The sequence below is a fragment of the Oryctolagus cuniculus genome, chromosome 4, assembly GCF_964237555.1.
Source record: "Oryctolagus cuniculus chromosome 4, mOryCun1.1, whole genome shotgun sequence".
NCBI classification, from domain to species: domain Eukaryota; kingdom Metazoa; phylum Chordata; class Mammalia; order Lagomorpha; family Leporidae; genus Oryctolagus; species Oryctolagus cuniculus.
Window position 1 is genome coordinate 40719022 of NC_091435.1, and position 18216 is coordinate 40737237.

Here is an 18216-nt window from a genome sequence, read left to right on the forward strand (position 1 = left end):
TAATATACACTTTATGGCATAAAACTGAAATCTTACTTCTAAGAATAAATCTATTTATTTTACAAATGAAAAATTACAATACTTTTCAGCAAGTACATAGTGATGGCAGATGCACAGCTTTGTGGATGTACACAAAAATCACAAAATTGTGAAGTTGAAATGAGGAATATTACGGTATATAAACATAACAAATTTAAAAATAAGTATATTTCAAAGTTTGTTTCCTGAACTTGCTGGCAGGAAATAATAGAAGCAAAAAATAAATTAACGGTTTATACCAGAAAATTTGTATTTTAAGAGTCATTATTTACTAAGTTCAAAAACACTCTTGTGCTTATTTTTGAGTGCAAGTAATTAGAAGTTAATTTGAGATATCAATTAAAGAAGTAGATTGACAAGTAAGTGAAATTGGTCATTTGCTTACTGATTTATTTTTAATTGATATATAATTCACAACCATAAACAAAAGCATTTTTATAAATTTATAATTCAGTGCAACCATAACCGCTATGTAATCTCAAAGCATGTTTATCTGCTAAATAAAAAGAAATAGCCCCCATTAGCAAAAATTATCCATTTCACTCTCCTTCCAATCTTTCTCCACCATTAATCAACTGTATTTCTCTCTGGACTTTCGTAGGCTGGACAGGTCTAGCTAATGAAAGCATACGATATGTGGTGGGTTTTATTTTTAATATTATTTATTTATTTGAGAGGTAAAGTTACAGACAGTGAGAGGGAGAGACAGAGATAAAGGTCTTCCATCCACTGGTGCACTCCCCAAATGGCCACAATGGCCAGAGCTGTGCCAATCTGAAGCCAGGGGCCAGGAGCTTCTTCCTGGTCTCCCACATGGGTGCAGGGGCCCAAGCACTCACTTGGGCCATCTTCTACTCCTTTTCCAGGCCATAGCAGAGAGCTGGATTGGAAGAGAAGCAGCTGGGAATAGAACCCATGCCCATATAGCATGCCAGTGCTGCAGGTGGAGGCTTAACCTACTGTGCCACAGTGCCAGCATCAAGTGTGTGTTGTTGTTGATCAGCTTATTTCACATAGCACAATGTTCTTATATTTATGCCTGTTATAGTAAGGATTTGCTCATTTTTATGACTGAATAATACTCCTTTATGTAAATACACCAAGTTCTTTATCTGATCATTAATTTATGGGAATTATTTTTCTTTTTGACTATTAGAGATAGTGTTGTTATAAACATTTGTGTACACATTTTTGCATCAGTTTATGTTATTCTATCTCTTTTGTATACCTAAGAGTAGAATTGTTGGTGCATTGTTTTAATTATGTTTGTCTTCTTGAGATACTGTTAGTTGATTTAGGAAACAACATAATTTTATAATCCTATTACTAATATATGAGGAACCTAATTATCATGTTCTCACTAACACTTGTTAGTTTTCATATTTTAATTATATTTTTCTTATGGGTATGAATTTGTATTTCATTGTGATATTAATTTTAATTTATCTAATGACTACTGATATTGGATAACATTTCATGACCTCATTGACCATTTATATATCTTTTTAAATAAATTTTGAAAAAAATTGCAAGATTTATTAATTTGAAAGGCAGAGCAACAGGGAAAAAGTGAGAGAGAGAGAGAGGGAGGGAGAGGGAGAGAGAGAGAGAAGAGAATGAGGGGTTAGAGTGAGATGTCTTCCATCTGCTGGTTCACTTTCCAAATGATTGCAATGACTGAACTTGGCCCAAACTGAAGACAAGAGCCTCGAACTCCATTCAGGTCTCCCAAATGAGAAATAAGGGCCAAAGTACTTGAACCATTTCCTGCTGCTTTCACAGGCACATTTGCAAGGAGCTGGAACAGAAGCAGAGCAACTCAGACATGAGCCAGTACTCTAATACAGGACTCAAGCATCGTAGGGTTGGAGTAACTCACTGAGCCACAATGTCAGACCAGATAAATCTTTTACAAAGGAAATGTTTTATTCAACCCTTTGCCCATTTTAATTCAGTTATTTGAAATCTTTCTATTGAGTTGTAAACATTCTTTATATATGTGAATGTTAAGACTTTATCAGACACAATTTTCAAACATTTTCTTCTGAGTTGTGAATTATTTTTTTCGTCCAAATCACAACATTTTGAAGAAGTACAATTTTCTTATATTTTATTTTCCTTAAATATATTTATACTATTTCATTAAAATATGCTTGTTGTAATGCACATGTAACAGACTTAATCATCCACTAAGGAAAGAAGAGTATTTTGAAAAAAGTGTTATATTAAAATTTTAAAACCTTGGTATTCATTAAGACCTGGAAGAAAGTGAGTGCCCCTCGAAATAATACAGAGGACTAAGTCCTTAAAACTCCATCACTTTCTTGGCTGAAAATTAACTGGAGCTGGAATTTTGACTTTTTCCAGAAAGTATGATCAAAGAGTGAGACAGTGCCAAAGATGGCAGAAGTAGCCCCTTTTATTACCTATCTCATAAATGATATCCCATCATTTCTGCTGCATTTTGTTCTTAAAAGTAAATAACTAGTCTTGTTTACAAAGGGATCACAAAACAAGACTAGTGTCTGCTAATATTAACTGATAGAATAAAAAAGGGAGAAAACGATCCAACATGGGAAGCAGGATACACAGCAGACTCATAGAATGGCAGATGTCCTAAATAGCACTCAGGCCTCAGAATCAGCCCTTAAGGCATTCAGATCTGGCTGAAAAGTCCATGAGAGTATTTCAGGCATGGAAAGCCAAGACACTCTGGAAAAGAAAAAAAGAGGACCTAAATGAAAGATCTCTGCAAGTGAGATCCCAGTAGAAAGAACGGGCCATCAAAGAAGGATGTACCTTTCTATGAAGGGAGGAGAGAACTTCCACTTTGACTATGAACTCGTCTAAATAAGATCGAAGTCAGCGAACTCAAAAGGCTTCCATAGCCTTGGCAACTTACGACAAGAACCTAGGGAGATTACTGACGCCATAAACAAGAGTGTCAAATTGTTAAGTCAACAGCAGGCATCACTGTGCACTTATTCCTCATGTAGAATCTCTGTCCTTAATGTGTTGTTCAATGTGAATTCGTGCTCAAACAGTATTTTACACTTTATGTTCTGTGTGGGTGCAACTGTTGAAAGCTTTACTAATATATACTAAATTGATCTTCTGTTTATAAAGATAATTGAAAATGAATCTTGATGTGAATAGAATGGGAGAGGGAGCAGGAGTTGGAAGTGTTGTGGGTGGGAGGGAAGTTATGGGGGGAAAAGCTATTGTAATCCATAAACTGTACTTTGGAAATTAATATGCATTAAATAAAAGTTAAAAAAAGTAAATAACTAAGTCTAGTCCACTCACAAGTCTGCTCTGGAGGGAAGAAGTATCAAATAATTGATAAACATCTCTTTAAAATCACCATAGGGATTGAGAATATTTTGTAAATCTAATCTTAATTTGTTTAATCTTCATTGCGTGATGGGGACTATTGATTATCATGTATTCAAACTGTGGACCTAAACAGTGACTGCTGAGGCTTAGTTGGGTCTGGATGCTGTTCATGGTATGAAAAATGCCCTGAAGCTAATTCCCATGTAAGATGACCTTTCAACAAATCCTATTTTTGACCAAGAAAATATCAGTTATATGCGAGAAACATCTACTCTACCTTAAGAATGAGTGAGCTTTACATGTTAGCATCATGGTAGGAAGACTATTCAATTACCTCATATGTACCTCTCCCTGAATGTGGAAAATATTTTTTGTGGGAATTAGTGTGGATGAATATACCTCCTTAATAATAATTAAGTCTGTACTACAATGTTTCTCTAATTTTCTTTTTTTTTTAAAGATTTATATTTAGTTGAAAGATAGAATTATAGAGAGAGGTAGAGACAGAGAGAGAGGTCTTCCATCTGCTGGTTCACTCCCCAAATGGCTGCAAAGGCAGGAGCTGAGCCAATCTGAAGTCGGGAGCCAGGAGCTTCTTCTGGGTCTCCCACATGAGTGCAGGGGCCCAAAGACTTGGGCCATCTTCTACTGCTTTCCCAGACCATAGCAGAGAGCTGGATCAAAGTGGAGCAGACAAAACTAGAACTGGCATCCATAGGGGATGCTGGCACTTCAGGCCAGGGCTTTAACCTGCTGCGCGGGTTAATAATTGAACATATTTATACATTATATATATGATTACTAAAACCAAATTAACACCTCTATCACCACCCTTGCTTTTCACTAGGTCCCCAGGTTTTATTCCTTTTAGTACTCAAAGTTTACACCTTTTGATTAGTGTCTCCCATTTTCCTTACCATCCAGTCTCTCTATAGCACTCTTCTACTCTCCATTTGTTGAATTCAACTTTTCAAATTCTACATGTAGATGAGATAAATGGTATTTGTTTTTGTGTCTGGCTTGTTTTTATTGAAATGGTATCCTCTAAGTTTGTCCATGTTGTAACAGATAGCACAACTTTCTTCTTTTTATAACTAAAGAATAACCTGCTCTAGGTGAGTATCATAGCTTTTTGACTATAATCTATTGATAGACAGTTGCGTTGAATCAGGATCTTGGCTGCAGTGAACAGCATTACAGAGAAGAGGGGAGTTTAGACATCTCTGTGGGATGATGTCTTCGTTTCTGTTTGATGCATATCAAGAAATGGGGTTGCTATTTTGTATGGTGCTTTCATTTTTTAATTTCTTTAGACACCTCTATACTGTTATCCAGACTGGACACCAAAAGTGTCAACTTTTTTAATTTTCACCATGTCCATGTCAAAAACTGTCATCTCCTATCTTTTTGATAACAGATGTAAAATGTTGTCTTATACTGTTTGGTTTTCATTTTTGATGATTAATTATGTTGAGCACCTTGTTATATACTTGATGGCCATTTGCTTGCATTCTTCAAAGAATGCCTATTCAAGTTGTTTGTCCATCTTTAAATTATTTTCCTTGACTTTTTGTTGTAATTGTTATATTTTGCTATTGACTTGTGGGTGTTTCATGGATATTTTAAATATTAATCCTTTGTGAAATATAAATTGCAGATAGTGTTGCAATTATTAATGAACAAAAAAGAAAATAGCTCTCAAATTTAATGGTCCCTCTGGATGTGGTGAAAATATGGGGAACCTGATGTATCATAAAGACTTACATTATTGATCATTATGAAAATGTATTTCCCTGGGTGATCAGAAATTAATGGAATTAAAATAAAAATGAAGCATCAACTGTGTCAAAATTTAATTTAAATAGAAGAGAATATTTAAATAATCATCTCGCTTGTACAAATCTCCATGGTCGTCAAAATTAGTATTATTTACTTAATGGAAAGCAGGCAGGATGAAAAGAAAATATTCTTCATAGACACAGATTTCTCGTTCTACAGCTTCACATAATATATTGTAACTATTTTACCATATACTAACCACACAGTTTCTTTGCTTAAATATGTTAAGCTGATGTTTCTTTCCCTTTTCTTTTTGTTGCATATGACAAAAGGTTTCATTTTTGTGCATATTTTTCATTGCATATATTTTAGGAGGTCCATGACTGACAACTTGCTTTGATGTTTCTTGTAATTAAAAATGGTGACAAAAACATAAATTTGTCAAAATTCAATTCTTTGTAACTATTTGTTCTTCATTGATTCAATTGCCATCATACATAAAACTCATGAATTGAACCTAGTAATAAGTAGGTCTTTTTTTACTTAAATATTTTATAGGAAGAAGAGTTGTGTTAGCCAGGTAATAATTATAAAACAAAACAATAAAGCAGAACAAATATGATTGGTATTCCTGGGTCATATTGCTGTCTGTGGCACTGATCTATGTTTCTCTGCAGTGGCTCTCACTCTGGAAGTCAGACACTCGACAGAAATATTGGACTGTAAAAATAATAAATGGCTAGTGAAATTCCTTTCCTATCTTCTGTATACAGTCCTGTGACAAGTAGAACACTGAAGGGGTCGAAGTCCACCAAACTTCTGAGTAAAGTTAAAAGATGGCTAAGAATTTTCAATTTGTTTCTTAATTATGACTCTGCGTATTAAGTTGCTTTAAAAATAGAACTGACAAATTGCAAACTAATTCCTCTATCTTTTATTTTTGAACACCAAGATATATCTTATACTGCTTATGTTATTGAAATAAAATACTTTTATTTACTTTATGGCAAAATGAGAGCAAAACACATTTAAGGGTTACTGACATAGGTTTCTGTGTCAATATTACTTCTAAAATTAGGCTGTTTGCACAAGTGCTCAAAACAACTATAGTTATTAAATAAAAGTGGGAAAAAAAAACAACTACAAACCAGAATAAGAATGAAGAAGCTTGAGTGAAGGGAGGTGAATATTTTTCAAGTTATTTGAACCAATATTATATTGAAAGCAATATGTGGAGGCAGGATCAGTATGACTGAAGTACTGTAGGTTAGCCCTACCTGACAGATAGATAGAGCACAGCTGTAAGTGTAGGATAAAATTTCATGGCAAGCACAAATAAAAGAGGTCAGCTAGTTGAGAGAAATCCATCAATAATTACTATAAGCTCTTCATCGACATCTTGGCACCATTTTTCTTTAATGAAAACATGGCGTATTTAGAGAGCATGTTGTAACATAAAATCAACAACAAATCAGAAGAAAAAATTTCACATTCTTTTCTTAGTCTTTTTACACAGTGATAAACTAGATCTCTTCAGGCTAAAGATCTTGAGAACTATACAAATGAATGTATCAGCCTGAAGCCATAATCCAGGAACCCCATCTGGGATTCCCACATGGGTTGCAGGTGCCCAATTTCTGAGTCTTGTTCTACTGCCTTTCCAGGCACATTTGTAGGGATCTGGATCAGAAGTAGAGCAGCTGAGTCTTTTTTTTTTTTTTCTTTTAAAGAATTATTTTATTTATTTGAAAGACAGAGTTAAAACAGAGAGAAGTAGAACCAGAAAAAGAGAGAGAGGCCTTCCATTCTGCTGGTTCACTCCCCAAGTGACCACAACAGCCAGAGCTGAGCTGATCTGAAGCCTGGAGCCAGGAACTTCTTCCAGGTCTCCACATGGGTGCAGGGGCCCAAGGACTTGGGCCATCTTGTACTGCTTTTCCAGGCCATAGCAGAGAGCTGGGTCGGAAGAGAAGCAGCTGAAACTCGAACTGGTGCCCATATGGGATGCAGGTGCTGCAGGCTGAGGCTTTAACCCACAGCACCACAGCACTGGCCCAGCAGCTGGGTCATGAACCAGTGCTCATATGGGACGCTCGAGTTGCAGGTAAGGGCTTAACCTGCTGTGCCACAACAGCAGCCCATATTCTTTCTGCACTTTTAAATTGGTTTTTGAAATAAGAAAATATTTAAAAATTTCCTTCTCAAATATTTACTTGTGAAATGAGGAAAGTATTTTTATTTAATACATGCTGGAACTGGGGATTTAGAGGTTGAGATGCTTCATACAATGGCAGGAAGAATGATCTTCGTTATAGAGGATATTATCATATCAGACACATCCATTTCCTAGAGTTTTGGTGAAGTAGAAATTTCAAGGCATCTGTGTGTCTGTAATACTACAAGAGATAGCAATCAGGGGAGAAGTATCAAGTTTCTGTATTTTTCAAGAGATTACAGTTATTGAAATTGTAGAAGTAAAATTGGAATGAGCAAATAAACTGACTGATTTTTACCACTTTATGAAAGAATCTCATTTAGTATGAATAGACCCTGTGGACTGAAGAATGATGGAAGAGAAATATTTGGGAGACTTTTTATCTGCTAAAGCAGGTTGGAACAAGAGTGTGTTAACCAAGGTCAAAGGAAAAAAATTGTCAGTCTTACCAACTTGGTAGACAGGTCTGTGTTCCCTGTGAGATCAGCCATCAGGTGAGGAGACTCATCTTGTCATGTTAGCCTGCTCTCATTTAGTACTTGGAACAAAGTATAAAGTTGCCACAAACACTATAATTAATAATAATCTAAATGCTTACAAAGATTCAGACACTGACAGCCTAAGGCAAATATGTTTATTTATGATTAGGTAAAGGAAGGAAATTATTATTTACCTCCACAGGCATGAGGTGTGTGTGTATGTGCATGTCAGTGTGTAAAGCATTGCTAGTTTAAATTTCTGTTATTTCAGTTACAAATCTAAGACTGCAAGATATTAAGGAAGTTGTTCATAGCCAGGAATAGAAAACTCCAGGGCTGAACTAAAATTCTGAATTTACTGACCTTCTCAGAAATCATTCATCAAATTCTAAATCTAAAGGTTGGTAATGTGGTGTAGCATGTTAAGCCACTGCTTGCCATGCAAGCATCCCATATTGGAACACCAGTAGAAATACTGCATGCTCTGATTCTCATTCAGCTCCCCGATAATGTGCCTGCAAAGGCAGTATATAATGACCCAAGTGTTTGGGCCTCTGTCCCACATGTGGAGGCCAGGATGGAGATCCAGACTCCTAAATCCAGCTTGGCCAAGCCCTGGTATTTGGTGACATTTGGGGAGTGAATCTGTAGATAGAAGATATCTTCCTCTGTATCTTTCCTTCTATGTCAGTCTGAATCTTAAAGAATGAAATTTTGAGTCTAAGTTAATCACAATTTGATAAACATAACTAAGGTAAAAAAGTTATGCTACATTAGATTGGTTAAAGTTCATGAAGAAGTGATTTTTCTCTTTGCTTTCCTTTTTAAGGCATGATTTATGCATAGCAGACTGTACTGGAATACATAGGGGATTTAGTGTAATAGGGATTCAAGCTAGAACCCCTGAAAATTAGTCATTAGTCTAAGTGTGTCTTCTAATCACTAAAACAGAGGATGTAAAAATGAGCTCCCTGCATTACAGTAAGGATTAAATGAAATGTGTATGTCAATCTCCATACAAATTATATTTGACAAAAATGGCAGAAATAAAAAAATACAGAGATATTTATGTTTTAGTTGACTTTTCTTCAAGATATTCTTGACCCCTGAACCTGCTTAATATTCCTTTTTTTGTTGATTTTTAAAGGATATTAGGCCTGGTTTGATGTCTGAGCCTTCACACTAACCTAATTTTATATGAAAAATCTAAGACATTTTAAACATAGCTACAGGCCTAAAATCAATGGGGTGAGAAGGTCTAGGGCACAGAGAATCCAGGATTAGCAGGATTATGCTCTCAAATAAACTTGTGCATTAATACTCAACCTCACTTTCACTATTTAATTAGAATTTTATAAACTTGTTCACTGATACAGTAGGAATCAGAAAAATACACTTTGTTGCTTCTTATACCACTAATTTACTATATGGGCATGAGTTAGTAAATTATCCTTTTACAATGTTTCTTTTGCTGTCTAATAAAAAAAACAACTAATTAAACAAAAACTTGTATATTTTTCCTGTCTCTGTAGATTTATATATTTTTAAGTTTTATTTTTTGAAGATTTATTTTATTTATTTGAAAGGAAGAGTTAGAGAGAGAGAGAGAGAGAGAGAGAGAGAGAGAGAGAGACTGAAAATTCTTCCATTTGCTTATTCACTCCCCAAATGACTCTAGCAACAAGGGCTGGTCCAGGCATGAGCCAGGAGCCAGGAGCTTCTTCAAGGTCTCCCACACGGGTTCAAGAGCCCAAGGACTTTTCCAGGTGCATTAGCAAAGATCTGGATCGGAAGTGGAGCAGCTAGGACTTGATAAGGCACCCATATGTGATGCTGGCATTTCAGGTGGCAGCTTTATGTGCTGTGTCACAATGCCAGCTCCTGGATTTATATTTTTCAATAAAAGCACAGATTTGCAAATTTCTTACTCTTGAGATCAAAAGTCATTTAAAGTTTTAAAAATGTTATTCACTCATCAATTATTTTTTACTATTTATAATTTCCTTTCAGGAAATGATATTCAGGATAAATTAATTTAGTAATTATATTGACTGTCCCAATATGGAAGAAACATCACCTAAAAGATAAAAAAAAAAAAAAAGACTTCAAGGTATTTCCATGAGTTTTCATCTAAATGGTCTTATCTCTTATTTCAAGAAAGTGTATGTCTTGGTCCTGAGATAGAATGATAAAAGAGATCGTGGGAGTCTTAAAGTCAAGCACACAGAAGCTGAGCAGCACTGACCGAGTGGCATGAGCCATAATGAGACAGAGTAGCTGGGCCACTTGGGCAGTTTCTTCATAAAGCATAATTCTTCTATATCCTGCTGGTAGCCAGGTAGATGAATCACATAAGATTGAATTCTACGTGATTTAACCAGAGGCAGAATAATGACCACAGAATGAATGAAAGCCAGGAAAGTTCAGTAATCAAACTTAGATTAGAGGTTAAAAGCAGATTCAGCATGGGAAAACACAACAAGACAATACAAAAGAAAACAACAATTTAAATATTGAGTTAGAAGCAGTCATAAGTGAGCCTATGAATCTGGGTGTTGGATAACAACTTGCCTAGAGGTATTATGATACTATACTTTGGATGTGGATTGTTCTCCCTGAAGCTTGGTCCCCAAAGTGTGGAGATTGTAGAAGCCTCAAGAGGTGGAGAGATTTATTTTATTTATTTGAAAGACAGAATTACAGAGAGGTAGAGACACAGAGAGAGGACTTTCATCTGCTGGTTCGCTCCCCAGATGGCCACAACAGCCAGAGCTGTGCCCATCAGAAGCCAGGAGCCAGGAGCTTCTTCTGGGTCTCCCACATGGGTGCAGGGGCCCAAGGACTTGGACATCTTCTACTGCCATCCCAGGCCATAGCAGAGAGCTGGTTTGGAAGAAGAGAAGCCAGGACTAGAACCGCTGCCCATATGGGATGCCGTGCTTCAGACCAGGGCTTAAACCTGCTGCACCACAGCACTGGCACCACATGTCATTATTTTTAACATCTATACAATCTCTAGTAATGCTACATTTTAATTACTGATACTAGAAACTGTGTCTACTTGTGAATTTGTGCTTGTTTATTTTCTTTCCTTTCTTTCTCTTTCTAATTAGAAATTGATTAATTTTATTAAGATCAAAGAGTATGACTTTGTCTCATTGATTTTATCTAATTTTTATTTGCTTTAAATGTTATTGATTTCTGCTGTTAGATTTGTTATTTCTTTTATACTGCTTGTATTGTATATCTATTATTTCTCTTCATTTTTTAACATCTTAAAGTGGGAACTGAATTTATTGATTTAAGACTTTCTTCTTTATAATAAGCATTTATTATCACAATTTTTCTTTTCTTTTTTTTAAAATTTATTTATTTATTTATTTGATAGAGTTACACAGAGAGAGAAGGAGAGGCAGAGAGAGAGAGAGAGAGAGAGCTCTTCCATCCGATGGTTCACTCCCAATTGGCGGGCAAAGGCCGGAGCTCTGCAGATTTGAAACCAGGAGCCAGGTCCCCAATGCGGGTGCAGGGGCCCAAGGACTGGGGCCATCTTCTACTGCTTTCCCTGGCCATAGCAGAGAGCTGGATCAGAATAGAGCAGCCGGGACACGATCCAGCGCCCATATGGGATGCCAGCACTGCAAGCGGCGACTTTACCTGCTACGCCACAATGCAGGCCCCTCTTTTCTTTTTCGGTACTGCTTTAGTTGTAGCGTACAAATTTTATGTGCAGAATTTTTATTGTTGTGAATTCTTTCTAATTTCTCATTTATTTTCTTTTACTCAAAGATTATTTAGAAGTAGGATACTTGATTTCCAAACGCTAGGGAACTTTTGTTTTCGTTCAGATGTGGATTTCTAATGTATTTCCATTATAATCAACAGAATTATTTTGTATTACTTGACTTAAAAATTGATTGCAGTTAAGTTTTATGGAACAAATGTGGTCTTATTTGATAACTATTCCATGTGCATCTGAAAAAAAATGTTGCTGTTTTGAAAAAATATAAATGTCACTTATGGGGAGTTGATTCAGAATGTTGTTAAAATATTTTATTCTTACTTTTTGTATTCATATAAATTATCTAATGAAAACCTTCATTTTAAAGAAAGTGGTATGCAAGGATTTTAAATATTCTAGGTAACTCTGGAGACCCAGAGAACAATTTACCTCCTCAAAATAAAAATAACATTAATTCTAGTGAAAGTTCAAGAAAATCAAAAGAAAACTGAAATTGTGCTAATAGAATAGTTTGAAGAATCTCTGAGAGGCAGGAAGTTTAAATTTTTCTTCCACAAGCATAATCCTATTACTCAGTTTCTATGAACTAAAGCTGGGGCAACATACATAGAATATTTATCAATAGAAAGCCCTTTGAAATAATTTCATATTGAAAGCAATCAATAAGGTACTTCTGAACATCTCTTTAAGTTTTAACTTTTTTAAAACTTTACGTCACATAGCACTTTTGATTTGCCTCCACAATAAGAACAAGTAAACTGTTTTATTTGCTTTAAAATACATAAAAAAGAGCATTGTTGGTATTTCACTGATAAATTTTCTTATTTTTATGAAGGCAAAGAAAATGGTGGGTTGTTTTCTGTTTATGGATTATTTTTCATGATTTACCATAACACTTGGCCCACAACATTATATTTCACATCAAACAACAAAATATTGATGCTGTGTTCCCACTAAAATTGGGAGTTATTGAGTTATTGGAAAAGTATTAGCCTTGGCCAAGAATGCTTTATCAGACTTTGTATATATCAGCCCTAGAAGATCAATATCTTTATCTCAATTTGCTGATCTTTCCAAACTTGAAATTTCCTTCTCTTATCTCTTCTTTTTCAAGAACTTTATTTTATTCTAATTAATTTTTTATGTATTTATTTTTCATCTTTTTGAAAGACAGAGTACCAGAGAGACAATGATAGTGACACAGAGAGAAAGAAAAAGAGTAAGTTCAGTTTTCCATTCATTGGTTTATTCCACCATGTCCACAACAGCTAGGTTTCAGCCAGGCTGAAGCCAGAACTCAGTCTGTGCCTTCCCCATGGGTGACAGGGACTCAACTACTTGAGTTATCACGTGCTGCCTCCCAGGATACACCTTAGCAGGAATCTGGATCAGAAGCACATCTCAGACTGGAAGCAGACACTCTGATAGAGGATGAGGGATTGTAAGTGGCATCTTAACCATTGAACCAAACGCTCATCTTGTTGTCATTTATTGTAGACTATACGTGGGAATTTTCTGCCATGTTTTAAAGAATATTGCATTTTTCTCTCATTCTCATCTTATTTGAATGGTCTCAGTATCTTCATTTTGTAGTAGTTATAATAAATCATAAAATTTTATGCAAATATGTTTTACTGGAACTCAATTGAGACATTTGATCATATAGGGACTGATTAGAACTGACAGCTATGGTTTCAATTTTTCAAGTTGAAAGTTATGCAAATCAATTTGACTTAACTATGATCACCTACTTTGGAGTCTAGATGTCTCCAAATATACTTTTTTTTTTTTTTTTTACAGGCAGACTGGACAGTGAGAGAGAGAGACAGAGAGAAAGGTCTTCCTTTGCCGTTGGTTCACCCTCCAATGGCCGCCGTGGCTGGCGCGCTGTGGCCGGTGCACCATGCTGATCCGAAGGCAGGAGCCAGGTGCTTCTCCTGGTCTCCCATGGGGTGCAGGGCCCAAGCACTTGGGCCATCCTCCACTGCACTCCCGGGCCACAGCAGAGAGCTGGCCTGGAAGAGGGGCTACTGGGACAGAATCCCCCGCCCCAACCGGGACTAGAACCCTGTGTGCTGGTGCCACTAGGTGGAGGATTAGCCTATTGAGCCCAGGCGCCAGCCCAAATATACTTTTACGAACATTCTTTGCGTCTAGAAACTAAATAAATGAAGGTTTCATAAAACTCCTTTATATTTCACTTAGTACCATGAGTTTTAATTTGCTAAATCTTACTGGACTCAATTAATGTCTTTCATGACTGTGAAATTCATGATGCCTAGGGTCTGCAGCATGAGAAAATTGCATGAAAAGTGGCAGCCAAGAAGTAAAGAACTTTAACTGATTGCTTATCTAGCACCATGCTCAGCGAGAATCATTTAAATTCAGGACTTCTTGTCTCGTAATGTACAGCTGGAGGTTTAGCCTGTCATGAACTTGCCAGCAGGTGCCCTTAAAGGGCCAGGATTTCAACCTGTAGTTAACATTTTTGTCTACTTTTTCATCTCCTTTATCTTTATTTGCAAAAAAAAAAAAAAAAAAAAAAAAAAAAAATTCTGGCTAATTCTAAGCCATCTGTTCCTTTAGCAGAAGCCGAGAGGCTAAAGGAGATTATCTTGCTGAATGACAGCCCCCAAATGGTATGATATTGCACTATTTTGAGAGTGCTGCACATATTAGAAGGTTGATCTGGTCTGGGCATTTGGAACACCAAATAAGATGCCACTTGATATTCTCATAGCCCTTAGAGAAAAGCCTGTGTTTGAGTCCTGCTTTCCTTTTCTTAATACAACTGCTGATGTGCACCATGGGAGGCGCAGATATGCCATGTCCTTGAATCCCTGCCACCCACATGGAGACCCAGACTGAATTCTGTTTCCCTGGCTTTCCAATCCTGCCTATTTGGTATTTGGGGAGAGAACCAGTGGATGGAAGAACTCTTTACTTCTGCTTGTTTCTCGTCTTTCGAATAATAATTAGTAATAATAATAATAATAATAAAGTTGTGATCCAAGTGAACAGTGAAATAACTAGAAATCATAGAGAAGCTTTTGAAATAATACAGGAAAAAAAATTCTGTCTTAGATTAAGAAGCTAGGCATGAACCAGTGTTGTCATAACGTGAATATCCTGGTTATTCACTAAGAGTGACAGTGAGACGCCTCCCATATAGGAAAGTGCAACCTCTGCTTTCAAGTCAGTAATCTGTTCAATGTAAACTGAAAGCAATAGCTAGCCACCTCTTAACACGTATAATGTATTTTTACCAGATTTTCAAGCTACAAAGAACCATCTGCTTGCATGGGAAAGAGGTAGCATGAATGTAAGACAACATAGAATTCTGTTTAAGACTCTGTTTTTGACTTCTATCAAGCAAAGGCACATATGACTTATTACTGGGCCCGGGCCAACAAGGTAGCAGGCTTGGCTCAGAGTAAAGATTGATGCCTGCCACACAGCAGCTTTCATGGGAAAATGCTCTTCCAGCAGAACAGATGGCATGCTGCAGCTCAACTTGTGTGCCTCTGTTTATAGATACTTGTTAAGCTGACTGGATGTGTGTACATTTACTTCTTTAGTGTGCAAGGATATCATGTAACCATCTGTGCAGTTCTGTGATGGTCTACTTGTGTACCAGTGACAGGAAAAGCTTACTTAGATCGGATTTTGGTCATTCTAGGTTTATTGATTTTTAATGTGAGTCAAATCGTACTATTTTTCCCAAATGACTTCAACTTCTCACCGAAAGAATTTTAGTGGTTGCATTTTGTGTACTAACCTATTATATATTGATTATATTTGCATTTCCTTAGCAATCAATTCATTATTTTGCTGGAACACATAAAATATTATTTTGTTTCAAAAGTTACTAACCCTACAATCTTTCAAAATTTATGACAATTTCACAGAATATTAGAATTTTTATATGAATTCTGAACATGAGTCATTTCTCAGAGGATTTACCAAACCAGTTTTCAATGTAAAAATAATGCAATAAAAATAAAATTTTCTTCAAGTTATATGGTTTTGATAATGACACATTATCAATGTATGCATGTAGTAATGTGAAGGTTTTTAGCTGAAAGAATGAATTCTTCCAGGTCATTTGTATGCAAAAATAAATCTGAGAGATTTAGTAGATTACCTCTAAAACTTCTGTACTATGTCTTTTCAGCATAATCATAGGATTATGTAAGATAGATACCATATCTTATTTTTTTTAAATATTTATTTATTTATTTGAAAGGCAGAGACAGAGAGAGAGTAAGGTCTTCCATTGCTAGTTCATTCCTCAGATGGCCGCAACAGGTGGAGCTGAGCTGATTCAAAGGCAGGAGCCAGGAACTTTTCCTAGGTCTCCCATGTGTTCAAGGGCCCAAGGACTTATACCATCTTCTATTGCTTTCCCAGGCACTAGCAGAGAGCTGAATCAGAAGTGGAGTGGCCAGGACTCAAACCAGCACCCATATGAGATGCCAGCATTGCAGGTGGTGACTTTACCCACTACACCACAGTGCCAGCCCCACCATATTTTATTTAAGAATGCAGTTTCTAAATAGATATCTTGTTTTCTCATATGTGTGATACTGTCCTCTGCTCAAATAAGTGTAGTCATAATAGTGAAATGATCTCATTTTAAGGCTATAAAATTGTAATTTGTTAATAAAATTTTAATTTTAGTTGGTTTGTGGCAGCGAACTATTTTAGATTTATTGGTATTTTCTATCCTCAAAAATATAGCTAATTTCGATAGCTATTTTTGAGAAGTTTTTTTGTAATCATTGTATCATTCTTCTGTAGGACATGGGCCACTCTGCTTTTGAAATAGTAGTTTGACAGACTTATTATTCCAAGAAATAATTTATTGAGCATCAGAGAACATAGTTTCTCAACCTCAAAAATACATATGAATCAGGTTTTTTTCAAAAGCACCCAATTAGCATGACATTGTTATTGCTATGGGTAATTGTTTCTTTCACTGTCTTAAAGATACCAATTTGTCCTCCTTACCTTGTCCTGCCATCCATTTTCTTGAAAATTTTGCAATAAGCATATACACTCTACTTGTAATTAAAGCTAGATAAATAATTCTTCATTACTATCATTAGAAAATCAGATTTAAAAAGGAATGGCGCTTACCCACCATCTGCAAGTACACTCAAGCTGTCAAAAAATCTGTCAATGACTCCACTATACAGTTTTTCAATAACTGATAGAAATAAGATTTGGTCAAGTGGGATTTGTATATTCAGGCTCAGGAATTTCAAATTAACTTAAAACGTATATAATCTTTTTATAAAACAACAGAGAAAAAATTCAACATGAGTGCAAATTTTATTTTAAGCTACATTAGTATCATGAAAATTAATTGAATACAACATTTGAATTAATATGGTAGTGGGAATGGTAGAATTGCTTATTAAATGCCTAACAGGGCAATAAAATGCATAATGTAGTCGTGAAGATGAAGTGCAAACAAGCAAAACCTGCATAGATGGGAATAGATAAAAACTTGTAGCAATTAAAGAGGAGGAGAGTTCTACAGAACACTACTACGTGTGATCTGTGCCTGTTACAGTATCCTTGGCTCTGTGTTTCCTGGCAACAAGGTCTTTTGAGACCCCTACTGGGGACAAAACTGGTACTAAGCAATCTTCCATGTCTAACACCCTGGCTGTGTTTCTGGCGGATGAGCTAAAAAACACAATTAAACACACTTACTAGCCCACAAAGCTAGGAAAAGGAAAATATAGCTATTTTTCAAGCTGTTACTGTTTGTTATATGCAATAAATATTGCTGAAAGTTGAAAAATACATTTTGTTTGTGTGTCTAAAACAAAGTAAATCTTAATTCACACATTATGAATGTATGTCTTTGACAAATGGTCAGTGTACTTAACATGAGAGCCTGCTCTGTGGCATAGTGAGTAAAGCCGCCTCCTACAGCATCCCATATGAGTCTGGTTGAGTCTCAGCTTCTCTATTTTTGATCCAGCTCTCTCCTGTGGCCTGGGAAAGCGGTGGAAGGCGGCACAAGCCCTGAGGCCCCTGTACCCACAAGGGAGACCCTGAAGAAGCTCCTGGTTCCTGGCTCTTGGTTTTGGATCAGCTCAGCTCCAGCCGTTACATCCATCTGGGGAGTGAACCAGCAGATGGAAGACCTCTCTTTCTCTGCCTTTGCCTCTATGTAACTCTCTACCTTTCAAATAAATAAAACAAATCTTTAAAAATGTGAAAAACAGCACTTAGCATTTAAAATTACGGAACTTCTATGTTCTGAATGTTTAAGTCCCTCTAAAATTCCTATGTTGAAATTCTTACCCTTAGGCAATTGTATTAAGAGATGGTGCTTTAGACAAGGTGATTAGGTCACAAGGGCAAAGATTTCATGAGTGCTATTTGTGCTGTTATAAAAGATCACCAAGATAGCTGTTTTTTCTCTTTCACAATATGAGAATACAGAAAGCTGGTCCATCTCTTAATTAGGAACAGGATCTCACCACACATCTAGTTCATTGGTTCCTAGATCTCAGACCACTCAGCTTTCAGAACTGTGAGAAATCTGGCCGGCGCCGCGGCTCACTAGGCTAATCCTCCACCTTGCGGCGCCGGCACACCGGGTTCTA

General features: G+C 36.3%; 1 long non-coding RNA gene across 1 annotated transcript in view; it reads left to right on the forward strand.

Annotated features, from left to right (window-relative positions):
• Positions 1-17327, forward strand: part of LOC138849482 (uncharacterized) — a 54109-nt gene extending 36782 nt beyond the window's left edge. Inside the window, exon 3 of the long non-coding RNA XR_011388342.1 lies at positions 16001-17327. This is a non-coding gene — a long non-coding RNA (uncharacterized lncRNA). The remainder of the gene's footprint in view (positions 1-16000) is intronic.
• The last annotated feature ends 889 nt before the right edge of the window (positions 17328-18216 follow it).